The sequence below is a fragment of the Schistocerca nitens genome, chromosome 6 (assembly GCF_023898315.1).
Source record: "Schistocerca nitens isolate TAMUIC-IGC-003100 chromosome 6, iqSchNite1.1, whole genome shotgun sequence".
Lineage (NCBI taxonomy): Eukaryota > Metazoa > Arthropoda > Insecta > Orthoptera > Acrididae > Schistocerca > Schistocerca nitens.
Window position 1 is genome coordinate 304,079,325 of NC_064619.1, and position 15,733 is coordinate 304,095,057.

At 38.6% G+C, this 15,733-nt stretch overlaps 1 long non-coding RNA gene across 2 annotated transcripts in view; it reads left to right on the top strand.

The window, feature by feature from the left end:
- LOC126262348 (uncharacterized) overlaps positions 1–15,733 on the top strand; it is a 75,573-nt gene that overhangs the window by 40,665 nt on the left and 19,175 nt on the right. The window contains exon 5 of one of the 2 annotated variants that reach the window (XR_007546722.1): positions 7,810–7,876. The exons of the other annotated variant lie outside the window; for it this stretch is intronic. This is a non-coding gene — a long non-coding RNA (uncharacterized LOC126262348). The remainder of the gene's footprint in view (positions 1–7,809; positions 7,877–15,733) is intronic. 2 annotated transcript variants of the gene reach the window in all.

Below are 15,733 nucleotides of genomic sequence, written 5' to 3' on the forward strand. Positions count from 1 at the left end.
TTTGAACCTAACTCCAACAATACAAATACATACATGTTTCCTCCGGTTGACCTAGGTAGTGGCCCGTACAAGTCCACCGCCACTTTATCCACGATGCCATTGGGTACTATTGGATATACGTTTCCCTTGGGATACTGGTTGGATACTTTTGTTTTCTGACATACTATACATCCCTCAATTAATCGTCTGACTCTTTTTTTCCATATTATTAAAAATGCAGGCTTCCTTCAATTTCTTAGTGCATTTTCTGACCCCGAAATGTACATAGCTGAGATGTCGTGTGGCTAGGGCCTCCCGTCGGGTAGACCGTTCGCCTGGTGCAGGTCTTTCGATTTGACGCCACTTCGGCGACCTGCATGTCGATGGGGATGAAATGATGATGATGAGGACAACACAACACCCAGTCCCTGAGCGGAGAAAATTTCCGACCCAGCCGGGAATCGAACCCGGGCCCTTAGGATTGACAGTCTGTCACGCTGACCACTCAGCTACCGGGGCGGACATAGCTGAGATGAACATGTAGGACTAATTTATCGATCTCATGTTCTAGCCAGCAGACTTTCCACCAACTGTAATCTGGGTCTGTTCGCCTATATAGAACACCTTGGTGTACCAGATAATTTTTTTGTATTTTTGTTTCTTCACCGTGCAGGTCTCCAGGTGAATAAACCATGTCTGTTCAGTCGTCTGTAGACTGTGTGTCTGGAGACAATTGTTCCAGTGGCTGTGGTAAGGTCCCGAGTAAGGCTACCTGCAGTACTCCGTGGCCATCTGCGGGCACTGATGGTGGGTTATCAGTCTTCTTATGGTTTTCTACACTATGGACGTCCCGTACTGAAGTGATTGGACACATTTCCTGTCTGCTGGAATCGTTGCCATAATCTTGAGATCACACTTTGTGGCACACGAAGGGCCCGTGCTATGACCTGCTGTGTGTGACCAGCATCCAGTCGTCCTAGTATTCTACCCCTCATAACATCATCAGTATGTGTTCTTTGAGCCATTTTCAACACACAGTCACCATTAGAACATCTGAAAACTTCTGCACACTTACTCGCTGCTTTGTACTCTGACATGCACCAACACACCTCTGCGTATGTGGACTGCTGCCAGCACCACTGTGCACCGCATGGTCATACCCCGAGGTGATTTAAACCGACAAACCACCCACCAGAGCATTGTTTCACCGTGTATCAGCATTATCCTTAGTTTATGAGCACGAGTGTACATATCGCTTTATCAGGCCTGGCCCTGGCATGAATACCTGTGTAAGATACGCCTTAGTTCTTTAGCTTCTGTGGGTTGTGCGTTTTCTGTGCTTTCCACTCTGTGTTCAACCTTTTGATATATTTGTTCTGGCAACACTTTATTTACCTGTTTCACTTCTCTATTAGATTCTTCCTCCCTACTCATTTTGTTCCATAAGAAAAGATGCTTCGTAATGTGGACTTTAATTCCCTCACTATTCTTAGCTACTGCTTCATCCATTTTTAACGTCTCTATTACCTCTCCATTTATTTCAATATGCCCTGAAGCAGTCTGTTCTTATGTGGTTGTTCATAAACCATTTCATTCCTAGAATTATTCCTACATTTAGATTTGGGACCACTATTGCATTGACCTTATATTTCTTCCTCTGTATTTCAATATCTAATAAAGTTTGTTTCCTTATTTGTTTACCCTTTGCCCCACATGCCGTAATTACTCTTATTCCTTGTAAGGGTAATTCAGGGACGTTATTTACCTTGATTTTTTCATACAGCTCAAGAGCAATAGCACTCATCTCCGATCTCGAGTCTCACTGCTACTACACTTAACTGCTATAGCTGGATTTCTAATGAAGGTTGGAACACCTCTTCCACTTGTTCCTCAGTTTCCTCCATTAGCACCTCTTTAATGCTGTCTATTTTATCACAACCTAAGAAGTGCACTATGGGTCCTGCGTTATTTACAGTTCGTGATTGGACCTCATCCGAACGTCCTGTGAGTTTCCCGGTATTGGAACCTCATGCCTGTAATTGTTCTGTGTATTACTGTAGTGTTCTCTTGTTTCTTGGTTGTGATAGTTACCTCTTCCTCTACCTCTGTAGTATCCTCCTCTACCTCTTCCAGCCATGTTATTAAGATATTGTTTTTCACCCTGTGTGTCCTGTCTATTATAGTGTTTTGTCTCCTGATGATTTATTCTATTATTTGTGTGTTGAGGATATAGTATCTGTCTGTCTGTCTGTTCTCCTTGAATCCTATTTTCATTAGGTCTGTTATTTCCCCTGGGTTTTCTTCTCCAACCTTCTAGATTTCGATTGTTCCCTGCTAATGAATCCAATTTATCCAGCACTTGCATGATTGCCTTTGCATCAGACTTGGATATTGCAGTTAATTTTTCTTGTATCCTCGGAGGTAACTTGATCTTAATGATTGATATTAAATCCGTTTCTTTCAAGGGATCACCTAAATACAAGTTCTTTTTGACATAAGTCTGGAAGAACTCTTTGTAACTTCTGCAACCACTACTAATGAAGTTTTGACCATCAAATAGGTCTTTACGAACGCAATTCTGAGTGCTGCTGGACCAATACTGGATCATGAAAACTTGCATAAACCACTCGTATGTTTTGCGTTGCGATCCAGTTTTCATACCCCTGGATAAAGCTTCGCCTTCCAACCTACTTACAACACAGCCTTTTTTCTTTTTGTCATACCAATGTTCAGGAAAGACAGCCTCAAATTGCCACTTAAAAGCTAGAGGATGTATCTGTCCTTTTGACGTAAAGCTGTGGAATTTGCACACACGCAGATAACTGGTCATTTGAGGCTACATGTTGTTTACTTCTTTCTTTGGACTTTTCCTGTTCGTACCAGGCTTTCCCTGTTCGTACCACATCTCCAGTCTACCTCTTATTTCTGCCTCTACCTTACTAGCATATAAAGATACCGTTCGCAAGTCGGTTTCCTGTACCTGCTCTCTTATCTTTCGCAGCTCTGAACAAGGCGCACCTGCATTACTTTTGGATGCTTTTCCCACATCTTGGACTTCCTTGTTGTTGTTGTTGTTGTTGTTGTTGTTGTTGTGTTCGCTATGAATTTGTGTTAGGTGCATATTATACATTCTATTGCCAGTATGAAATACAGATGAGGTTTTGAAATTTTTGTAAAACTTTGGATCAATATCTGCTTCCAATCTCGAAAACATTGAACATCTGCAGCAAGTTCACTTCCGATAGCCGGCGCGTGGGAATGAAATGTTCATAACGCCTCTCATATCTCGTAAACCACTGGAGATAACAAAACGAGATTTTGGCAAATGATACCACGCAAAGAGGAGAGTACTTTGCCGTGTGGTTAAAATACGTAACTTTATCTATCACAGTATAGCAGAAGCTATAGTTTATAATTCTTTTTTTACCGGTAATGTAATTGCTTAAGATTATCAATAGCCAGTGAAAACATACGAGTGCGGAATGTAAATAATATTGCGATATACATGATAAAACAGGGTACATTTGTGAAAAATGCACTGTGATAAACTACATTCTTTCTGGACCACACGGCTATTATTTGCACTCACTTGAAAAATTCTGCACTAATACTGTGTATAATATTAAATTCCTCTCCCTTCAGTATCCTAAGTAAATATTGTGTACCTGTTTATAGAGCTCCCTCAGGAAAGTTGAGTACATTCCCCAAGCAACAATCACTTTTAACTCACCTGTTCTCAAAAACAAAAATAATCATGCTTTGTTATTGTAATGTAAATTTTCTTTCCTGTAAAAGTACGGCAGATTTTGAGCATGTAATGGGCCGTGTGCAGTTGTTGACTTTCTCTCAAGAGTTGCAAAGAACTTTACAAGCCTGATTGACAATACTCTGCAGATAAAAGAATTAGCAACATATGTTTAAGTGAAATTTTAGATGTCTTCCTGACCATGATGGTCAGCTGTTCAAAATGCATGCTGTAAGCCCTGCAAACAACAGTAGTTTCATCAACAGGACGTGTATATAAGTCAACAGTGAAAATCTACAAACCTTCAGAGACATTTGCAGCAGTTGGAATGAGACAATGTGTCAAGCTAAAAAGTCAATAATAAATTTAACCTATTTCTAGATTAATTTGTTCCATTGCTTGAAGCTGTATTTCTTAAGAGAATTTCATTAAGTGTGCAGTATTGTAATATGCTACTGTAAGTTTTGTATGTCTGCATGCCAAAATAATAGCCTCTAATTACATACATAGTTATAATGAACTACATGAGGTTTCATACAGAATTACTTTAACAGATTTCTTCTTGTTGGGCAGCACAGGCTCAACAAATTGAAAGGAAGATATAAAAATTTCTGCACAGAATAGCTGAAAGACATAAAGTCTTTACTAGGAAAAACTGACCCAGTTTCAACCTTAGGCCAGTACCAAGTGCACAGATGGATGTGTACACAAACTGATAACATTTTACAATGATGAGATTGAAACTAGCCATTAGTGCTGGACAAAGTACTTACTTCAGCTGAATAATCTGCTTGGAAACAGTTGTGACCTTCTGACATTTGAAACTGTTGGAAGCAAATTATCCAAAAACTACAGGCTATATGGACAAAATGACTATTAGTGTGCATTCAGTTGAAGGTACTACACCAATATGGGTTATAGAACCTGCCTCTCCTTTCACTGGACCAAATACAGTGTAACTGAATGTGTGAAACTCAATAGAAATTTCCTGTGACACCTGATAAATGTGCTAACATGTAAACTGTACGCAAATTAAAATGTGCTAAGCTTCCATTTCTTAAAAGAAGCAGTAAAGGCGTCATTCTTTTTCTTAATGTAATTGTTTAATAATGCGGTGGTGGATGCTTTGACTAACAACTTTAGTATTTTGTCTGCCGAATGACCATCACTGCAAACAAAGTCTGTTAAGAAGAAACTTTTCTTCTGAACAGCATTTATGGTTACATTTCGAACAAGCACCCTTTGACTGTTGAATGACAAAATTTTTATTTCATTAGGGGCAGATATTAATTTCTGTACACTAATGTAATTCTACATCTACATCTACATCTACATCTACATCTACATGACTACTCTGCAATTCACATTTAAGTGCTTGGCAGAGGGTTCGTCAAACCACAATCATACTATCTCTCTACCATTCCACTCCCAAACAGCGCGCGGGAAAAACGAACACCTAAACCTTTCTATTCGAGCTCTGATTTCTCTTATTTTATTTTGATGATCGTTCCTACGTATGTAGGTTGGGCTCAACAAAATATTTTCGCATTCGGAAGAGAAAGTTGGTGACTGAAATTTCGTAAATAGATCTTGCCGCGACGAGAAACGTCTTTGCTGTAATGACTTCCATCCCAATTCGCGTATCATATCTGCCACATTCTCTCCCCTACTACGTGATAATACAAAACGAACTGACCTTTTTTGCACCCTTTCGATGTCCTCCGTCAATCCCACCTGGTAGGGATCCCACACCGCGCAGCAATATCCTAACAGAGGACGAACGAGTGTAGTGTAAGCTGTCTCTTTAGTGACTTGTTGCATCTTCTAAGTGTCCTGCCAATGAAACGCAACCTTTGGCTCGCCTTCCCCACAATATTGTCTATGTGGTCTTTCCAACTGAAGTTGTTCGTAATTTTAACACCCAGGTACTTAGTTGAATTGACAGCCTTGAGAATTGTACTATTTATCGAGTAATCGAATTCCAATGGATTTCTTTTGGAACTCATGTGGATCACCTCACACTTTTCATTATTTAGCGTCAACTGCCACCTGCCACACCATACAGCAATCTCTTCTAAATCTCTTTGCAACTGATACTGGTCTTCGGATGACCTTACTAGATGGTAAATTACAGTATCATCTGCGAACAACCTAAGACAACATTCACATCATCAGGCTGAGGGAAAAACAGACCACCCGTCTCCAAATTTTTGATTAAACTAAGATTTTGTTCACCATGCAGGCACATTTCTTTGTCTAAGAGAAGCTATTTGCTGCACACCTCACACTGCTGTTTCTTCAGTACACTGCAAACACAATACCCTGCTAAATATGCTAGTATTAGAAGGTATGTTTCTGCCTGCCTGAAATCTTCCTCCAAATACATAACATCAACCATAAACTCACAGTCTGTTTGTATAGTCTCTTTTATGTCATCATTACAATTAAAGGTGAACCCTTCAGCAACAGGCAGTTTACCAAAAGTGTTCTGCATGTTCTGCATCCTTATCTTGGCTTCCACTTCAAAAATCTGTCTCTCAGATATGAGATACTGAGAGCCAGCCATTGATTGTTAACTGCTAAACCTTGCTTCCAGAGAATCAGTTTGAAGTTTCCAGGCAAAAAATATGTGAAACCAAGCTTTTTAGTACAGTACCTTGCCATCTCAATCAAACCATAGGTTGTGTGTGTCAGAGCTATACGGGTTTCCTTTGAAAGGGTATTATTTTTCAGGCCTAAGTCCTTTGACTTATCGAGCCACACAAGAAACCTTTCCAAAAAATAAACAATTTTTCATCATTATTACTTAAAGACAGAGGGCACTGGAAGAGATCATTTAGTCAAACGACTTTGTGAACTGTCTTAACATTTACAGTTTTTCACCAAGTAAGAATAATTTTAATAAATTCTGCAGTTGTCTGGTAATGTAATAAGTTTTCTGTTCCCCTACAGTTGAAATGGCTTCAGCTGTATATTCATTGAATACCTGAAAAACAAGGCTCACATTCTGTTTCTCAAGTGCAGATGGATAAAGAGACTTCAAAGTAAGACCATAAGAGTGCTTAAGTAGACCATTACATTCAATCTTATGAAGCTGCCTCAATGCTTCAAAAGATGCCATTAACACTTGACAATCATCACCGCTTCCATCGAATTGTGGATATTTGAGCAAAACTTGATAGTCCTTTTGATTAACCCAGTTATTACGTATATACTTAAGGATGTGGACAGAATCAATTATAAAAAATAGTGGTTTAATTGGATTAGTTGGATGTCTGTAAACTACACTGAGTTTTGGAGGTGAGCTAAACAGTGCCATAGGTATCCTATTTATAGCATTGTTGTCACTAACTACACAAATAACTTTGAAACCAATGTCATAAAGGCCACGTAATATTTTCTTCACATACAAAAATAACTGTTCAGCTACAAGGTTTCTCACTGAGAGTACATGCACTACTTCTGTAAAAGAAGACAGCAATGATTGTATCATAAAGACATATGCTGTAGTAGCAGCAGCCTTGTCACTATCAAATGCTGCCCCCACAATGTTTCCTCCCTTGTAATCAAAATAAAGATTAATATGAATTTCACCCATCATTAAAGAAATCAATTTCCTGCAAAGATTTAAATCTTTCCTTAATATACAGGAGCATAGCACCTTCATTTTGTTCATTATGAGGACCATTACTATATGAGGAACACATTTTCTGTAAAGTTCTTAGATGAGGAAGAAAGATTGCCAGACAACCTGAAAATTTTATAGGCTTGAGGGGGAGATAGAATGCAGGATACAACAAAATACAGAAAAGTGAGGATTAAACCTATAGTTTTCCTCACTGCTACAAAGCAACTTAACTTGCTCACTTAAGAATTGAATTTGTTTCTGTTTTTCTTCATCTACAGAACTGCACATATCATTTAAAATGTCCTGTATAAGAAGGCACTGGCTTTTTAATGAATTTACTTTTGCACTGACTAATTCTTTCACTTTGTCTAATACTGTAAATAAATTATTCATATTTGAAAGTTTGTCTGATATTTTGCTACTGCCTATCTTTCTTATCTCAGTTTTACTTCGATAGGCGGACAACTGCAAATCATTTGTCACTGCAACGGATGCAGACACGGATGGAGTGGACAATACATACAGTAAGCAATAGAAATAGGACACAGTCACTTCTCCTAACAATGGTCCACTCTCTGGGAATGGTTTCTCTTTCTAAGCACTGCAGAAATGCTTCAAAAGTAGAAAATAACATCCTTGAATCATACTCTGTTTTGGTTACTATACTGTCTTTAATTGACTGTAGATGGTGTTCATTGTACAATCTAGCTCGCCTTTCCTCTGCAGTTTCTCGAGAGCTGGTGGATGGAGTAGACAAATAGCTTGGGCAGCCTGGTAACTCTGATGTGACAGCAACCTCTCTAAGTCTTGGTCTTGAAAGATTGACAGTAAGCTTTGTGCCTTTCACTTCATCATAACATTCCGTATGCCGGCAAATGTCAGATTCGGTGAAGTTCACAAACCTACAACAAAGTAGTATGAGTTAGTTAAGTAAATCGCATGATCTAGAGATGTGTGTCTATGTGAAAGTAAAAAACACTGGACACTTCTTAATTTTCCACCAGTATCAACTTGACAGGTCCCCTTAGTGGAAGTACACTAATAATTTAGGCCTAACAGTAATATACCATGTTCTACAACAACATGCATATTCTGTTGTAATATTCTTTTATTAATTAGTACTATAAGCACTAGGAGCATAATCAAAAGGCATCAGTATATGATGAATATACCTGTGGACTGCTTGTGTTACAGCAGTACTGTGATATTTGTGGATCTATAAGAATGAAGTTCCTATTATGGATTAAGTGGCACCAAATTTCAGTGATCTGTTGGATTCTGCATGTTATCATATCAATTATTTTGTAATTTTGACTTTACAGTTTCTTCATTGTCATGGTATATGAGATATCAAAAGCTGCAGAATAATATTTCACTGTGGGTGTTTTTATGCCAGCACTTATTAAAACTGTCATTACAGGTAACACTGAATGAGGGTCTTGATATACCACAAATTTCATGTTTGGATAGAAGAACAATTACGAAGCAAATGCATGCCAAACACAAAATAAAATTGAACAGATGCCAACATAAAAAAACCTCAGTAAGACAGTCATGACCATCCAACTGGTAGGATGTTAAGAACATATCAACTAAATATTCCGTACCAAGCTGTGCTGTATCAACTAAAGGATACTTGCCATGTCAGTTAACCATCTGGGACATTTAAGATATCAGACAGATTAAGTAACTGGATGCGTTATTAACGAGAATATCATTATTAGGTGGCTCAAGTGATACAGGACGCCACTGAAATCTGGTTGTGATGACACCTATTCTGCAGCGTAACCTGAAGTGTAGGTTAGGTTGAAAAATGATTATTTGGTCGTGAGTTGGCGAATGTCTAATAACAGGAAAAACTAACACATAGCAAAACAACAGAGATGTGCTTCATACAGAGAGATAGTTTTTTAAACATGAAAACAGCGCTTTCAACATTCATTAGTACTCATGTTAACTAATGCGAGAGTGAAAAAGAACACCCACTCACAAATAGGGAATAAAACGTATTGGTAATGCGTAACAAAATACAAATTTCAGAGAAATTTAAACATGAATAAAATGTAACACGAGCCAAAAATTTATATCTTGTTTTCAAAATCAAAATAAAGCCACTTGAAGTGAATACTATTTACTGCGAACTTTTGCTCACAATTTTAGTCAAATGTATCCAAAATTCAAGATATTTCACTAGAAAAAAAATAATAATTGTACTAGGTGTATAGTTTTTACATACTTTCGTGTGCTCAGTGGGTTGGAAATTGTCCCGATGAATCGCTGAAAGCCATTTCCGACGCAGATTCGCATCTTTCGGAAAGGAAAACATTACTTTCGGTCCAGTTCCATAATTCCCATGACACCTTGGCACACAACATTTGTAAACCATGTTCACGGTAGATTCACTACACGTAAACATGGTAATCGCTAGTTTTAAGCACGAATGTAGCACTCGATCCAACAAACATGTAGACAAAGAAATGTTTCAAGTCACAACATGGTGGCCTGCTTGGAGTGATGTCACAACGTGCTATGAATTTTGCGCCACAGCCTTGTCTGTAGGTGGTGATGTATAGACCCTCTATATGAAGCGGTCTGTTCCAAAACTTGCCTTATCCATGGTAAGAAATTTTACAGGAGACACAAAAAACTAAAAACTCCTTAATGTCGACAGAAACTGAACTCTTTTTCCTGGTAGGAACGCATATTTTCAATACATAAAGTCATGATTATTTGGGAATATAATTATGCCCATCGAGAAATTGGTTATGTTACTTTATATCCAGGATTAGACAAGTTTTGTTGCAGCACACTGTAAGTGCGTAGTTCATGTACTCAGGAAAATACTTTTTTTGTGCATTTGTGGTAGTGCTGATGCATTCAGTTTATACTCATTTATGTTGTTGTTGTTGTAGTCTTCAGTCCTGAGACTGGTTTGATGCAGCTCTCCATGCTACTCTATCCTGTGCAAGCCTCTTCATCTCCCAGTACCTGCTGCAGCCTACATCCTTCTGAATCTGCTCAGTGTATTCATCTCTTGGTCTCCCTCTACGATTTTTACCCTCCATGCTGCCCTCCAGTACTAAATTGGTGATCCCTTGATGCCTCACAACATTTCCTACCAACCGATCCCTTCTTCTTGTCAAGTTGTGCCACAAACTCCTCTTCTCCCCAATTCTATTCAGTACCTCCTCATTAGTTATGTGATCTACCCATCTAATCTTCAGCATTCTTCTGTAGCACCACATTTCGAAAGCTTCTATTCTCTTCTTGTCCAAACTATTTATCGTCCATGTTTCACTTCCATACATGGCTACACTCCATACAAATACTTTCAGAAACGACTTCCTGACACTTAAATCTATACTCGATGTTAACAAATTTCTCTTCTTCAGAAACGCTTTCCTTGCTATTACGAGTCTACATTTTACATCCTCTCTACTTCGACCATCATCAGTTATTTTCCTCCCCAAATAGCAAAACTCGTTTACTACTTTAAGTGTCTCATTTCCTAATCAAATTCCCTCAGCATCACCCGACTTAGTTCGACTACATTCCATTATCCTCGTTTTGCTTTTGTTGATGTTCATCTTATACCCTCCTTTAAAGACACTGTCCGTTCCATTTGAAAAAGAGTATTCCAGTCAGCATTGTCAAAAGCTTTCTCTAAGTCTACAAATGCTAGAAACATAGGTTTGCCTTTCCTTAGTCTTTCTTCTAAGATAAGTCCTAGGGTCAGTACTGTCTCACATGTTCCAACATTTCTATGGAATCCAAACTGATCTTCCCCGAGGTTGGCTTCTACCAATTTTTCCATTCGTCTGTAAAGAATTCGCGTTAGTATTTTGCAGCTGTGACTTATTAAACAGATAGTTCAGTAATTTTCACATCTGTCAACACCTGCTTTTTTTGGGATTGGATTTATTACATTCTTCTTGAAGTCTGAGGGAATTTCGCCTATCTTATACATCTTGCTCACCAGAAGGTACAGTTTTGTCAGGACTGACTCTTCCAAGGCTGTCAGTAGTTCTAATGGAATGTTGTCTACTCCCAGGGCCTTGTTTCAACTAAGGTCTTTCAGTGTTGTGCCAAACTCTTCATGCAGTATTATATCTTCCATTTCATCTTCATCTACCTCCTCTTCCATTTCCATAATATTGTCCTCAAGAACATCGCCCCTGTATAGACCCTCTATATACTCCTTCCACCTTTCTGCTTTCCCTTCTTCGCTTAGAACTGTTTTTCCTTCGGAGCTCTTGATATTCATGCAAGCGGTTCTCTTTTCTCCAAAGGTCTCTTTAATTTTCCTGTAGGCTGTATCTATCTTACCCCTCATGAGATAAGCCACTACATCCTTACATTTGTCGTCTAGCCATCCCTGCTTAGCCATTTTGCACTTCCTGTCAAACTCATTTTTGAAACGTTTGTATTCCTTTTTGCTTGCTTCACTTGCTGCATTTTTGTATTTTCTCCTTTCATCAATTAAATTCAGTATCTCCTCTGTTACCCAAGGAGTTCTACTAGCCCTCGTCTTTTTACCTACTTGATCCTCTGCTGCCTTCACTATTTCATTCCTCAAGGCTACCCATTCTTCTTCTACTGTATTTCTTTCCCCCATTCCTGTCAATTGTTCCCTTATGCTCTCCCTGAAACTCTATACAACCTCTGGTTCTTTCAGTTTATCCAGGTCCCATCTCCTTAAATTACCAACTTTTTGCAGTTTCTTCAGTTTTAATCTACAGTTCATAACCAATAGATTGTGGTCAGAGTCCACATCTGCCCCTGGAAATGTCTTACAATTTAAAACCTGGTTCCTAAATCTCTGTCTTACCATTATATAATCTATCTGATACCTTCTAGTATCTCCAGGATTCTTCCACGTATACAACCTTCTTTTATGATTCTTGAACCAAGTGTTAGCTATAATTATGTGAAACCTTTTAGTATCTCCAGTGTTCTTCCATGTATACAACCTTCTTTCATGATTCTTGAACCAAGTGTTAGCTATGATTAAGTTATGCTCTTTGCAAAATTCTACCAGACGGCTTCCTCTTTCATTTCTTAGCCCCAATCCATATTCACCTACTATGTTTCCTTCTCCTCCTTTTCCTACTCTCCAATTCCAGTCACCCATGACTATTGAATTTTCTTCTCCCTTCACTACCTGAATAATTTCTTTTGTCTCATCATCAATTTCATCATCATCTGCAGAGCTAGTTGGCATATAAACTCGTACTACTGTATTAGTCGTGGGCTTTGTGTCTATCTTGGCCACAATAATGCATTCACTATGCTGTTTGTAGTAGCTAACCCGCACTCCTATTTTTTGATTTTGTATTTATAACCCTGTATTCACCTAACCAAAAGTCTTGTTCCTCCTGCCACCGAACTTCACTAATTCTCACTATATCAAACTTTAACCTATCCATTTCCCTTTTTAAATTTTCTAACCTACCTGCCCGATTAAGGGATCTGACATTCCACGCTCTGATCCGTAGAACGCCAGTTTTCACTCTCCTGATAACGATGTCCTCTTGAGTAGTCCCCGCCCGGAGATCCGAACGGGGGACTATTTTACCTCCGGAATATTTTTCCCAAGAGGACGCCATCCTCATTTAATCATACAGTAAAGCTGCATGCCCTCGGGAAAATTTATGGCTGTAGTTTCCCCTTGATTTCAGCTCTTCGCAGTACCAGCACAGCAAGGCTTTTTTGGTTAGTGTTACAAGGCCAGATCAGTCAATCATCCAGACTGTTGCCCCTGCAACTACTGAAAAGGCTGCTGCCCCTCTTCAGGAACCACACGTTTGTCTGGCCTCTCAACAGATACCCCTCCGTTGTGGTTGTACCTACGGTACGGCCATCTGTATCGCTGAGGGACGCAAGCCTCCCCACCAACGGCAAGGTCCATGGTTCATGGGGGGGGACTCATTTATTAGAACTTAAAAAGCACAGTTCATAGTAAACAATAATGATTCTACATAATTATTCGTAGAACAGAATTCAAATAACTAAGTCTGTCAAATCCTCATGAGTTTCACAATATTCGTTGATTGTCTCTTCAGGGGAGTAATTTGTTTCTCCAGTATTGGACGCTAACAAATTCTTGTAGAAGCCAGTTCTTCATTCACCTTCCACTCCAATCCAAAATGTTTTTGTAACAAATGCTCTACGTCCTTAATCTTGACTGGGTTCAAGGGCACTCCCGAGGACACAACTTGTGGAACATCCATATTCATCAAACATTTACCTTTCTTCGTCACAGACCTTACTGAACCACAGTCTACATTGTAATTTGGTTCTCCTTGTACTGTCACATTTCCTTCAGATGTTTCACACAAGATGAACCTCTCTGCTGAAGAAAATTTGAAATGCCAACTACGTGTTTTTTTTCATCATATTGTCAACAGCCTTCTTCCAGTCTCTCACTGTGCAAACCACACCCAATTTAGAAACCTGTGCATGTGATGCAAAAATATCTTCATACTCTTTTGGGTCACAAATTACTGGCCTGGTCCTAATGTCCTTCTCTATTTGTCCAAATACTCTGTCTGATGGCAGAAAGGAGTGTCCTGGAATGGGAAATATCAGTTCAATACACTTCACATTTGGGGGGACTCACTTTTGACAGAAATAGCAGCACATCATTATCACTGTAGAGTTTCTATTCTGTCCTCCGCAGCCATCAGCACAAAGTCGCAAACTTGAGTAGTTCTATAAATCACATTTAGAAAGTTTGTCAAATATTGCAGAGGATATCTCATTTGATCCCTTTTTGTATTCATGTTCCATCGACATATATGTGAAAACATTTTGTACTGATGACTGTAGTAGGCAATTTGATCGGGTATTTTAGGATTAACCAGATTTTTCTGACAGTCAAATGACATTGTGAGCATATCATCTCTTTTTTCTTGCAGCTTTGTGTAAAAAGCTTTAGCTTTTAACTTATGAATCCTAAACTGAATAATCATAGAATTCTTTTCTGATGTATCCTTTGCGTCCTCAATGTTTCCCTCAAGTTCAATGCACGTAGAACATGCATCTTTTACAGGTTAACCAAAACCGATGTTGTAACCTGTTGTGAAAATGTTGCGAAAGAACCATCGCTTCACTCTCATATCATGACAAACCTCTGCATTATACATCCTGTGTAACTTCGCAATGCTGAAGTTTCCGGGAAGATATTTTCTTTGTAACGATTTTCCTCGACAATAGTGACTTTCACAGCACTTCAAACGTTCAATGAAAGACTTTACAGATTGTCTCTTTGCATCGTACTGTGGCCTGTGTCTAGCACCACCTCTTTTTCTCTTTAGGCATTTCACCGGTTTGGTAGTGATTTCTGGCAATTATCTGAATTCTATTTACTGACATGTAAAATATTGAGAAATGTTTTTTGGCACACTTTTACTTGAAATTTATCAGTATTAGCAAGTTTAACAAAATACTCAATAGCAACACTCTTCCTACTGCTACCTTCTTTTGCACATTTGTCTCTTTTAGGCTTTTCTGCTCTCAGATATTTCAGTTTAAAAGTGCCTTGCTCAATTTTATTGGGAGAGCTATAGAAGTTCTTATGGAACTGTTGAATGTCTAACATCCTTAATTTCCTGCATTTGTACGTTGGTCCATTATGACTGCATTGTGGATATTGTGGTGGTTCCATTGGCCTATGCCTGTAACGATAAAAATAATGGCCTGAAAATAGATCCTGATGTAAATGGGACATGAAGAGGACACTAATAATAAAAGCCCAATGTGGTGTTTGATTAAATCAGAGGAATATAATATTGCTACATTCCCGTTTTGCAGTGGCAGCTGCTGTGTAAGAGCACTAGAGCATGTGAACACCCAAAGTTTTGACACCTTTTGGATGTAGTAGTTATTAAATTCTTTAATACTGTTAAACGTAACACAGAGTTTACATCAATACCACTAGGTGGCAGCACATTATGACAGACGTTTGCAAGACGTGTGTCCCCATTTGATGGACATAAATCCCGCTAGATGGTAGCACACTCCTCAAATATGCCAATAACTATTTTTACTACCATTATTACTACCATTACTACTATTATTATTATTCTCAGTGGTTGTAGCTGTATAAATTCGTTCAGACCGTCATCATAACTGTTACAGAAAATGCTGTTTCACACTTTGAGGTTTATCTGAATCAAAAAATTTGTATGGAGTAAATGTTAGGGCGATCTACTACAGATGATAAAGTCCTGAGAGTTTTGAAACTGCTTGTCACCATAAATTAAAAAAAAAATTATCTGCACAAACAGTCTATAGTATTACTAAAAATTTGTGAACACCTAAAATTTATTTTCAGCAGCCACCACCGCTGTTTTATTAACCTTTATACGTTCACTGATCAT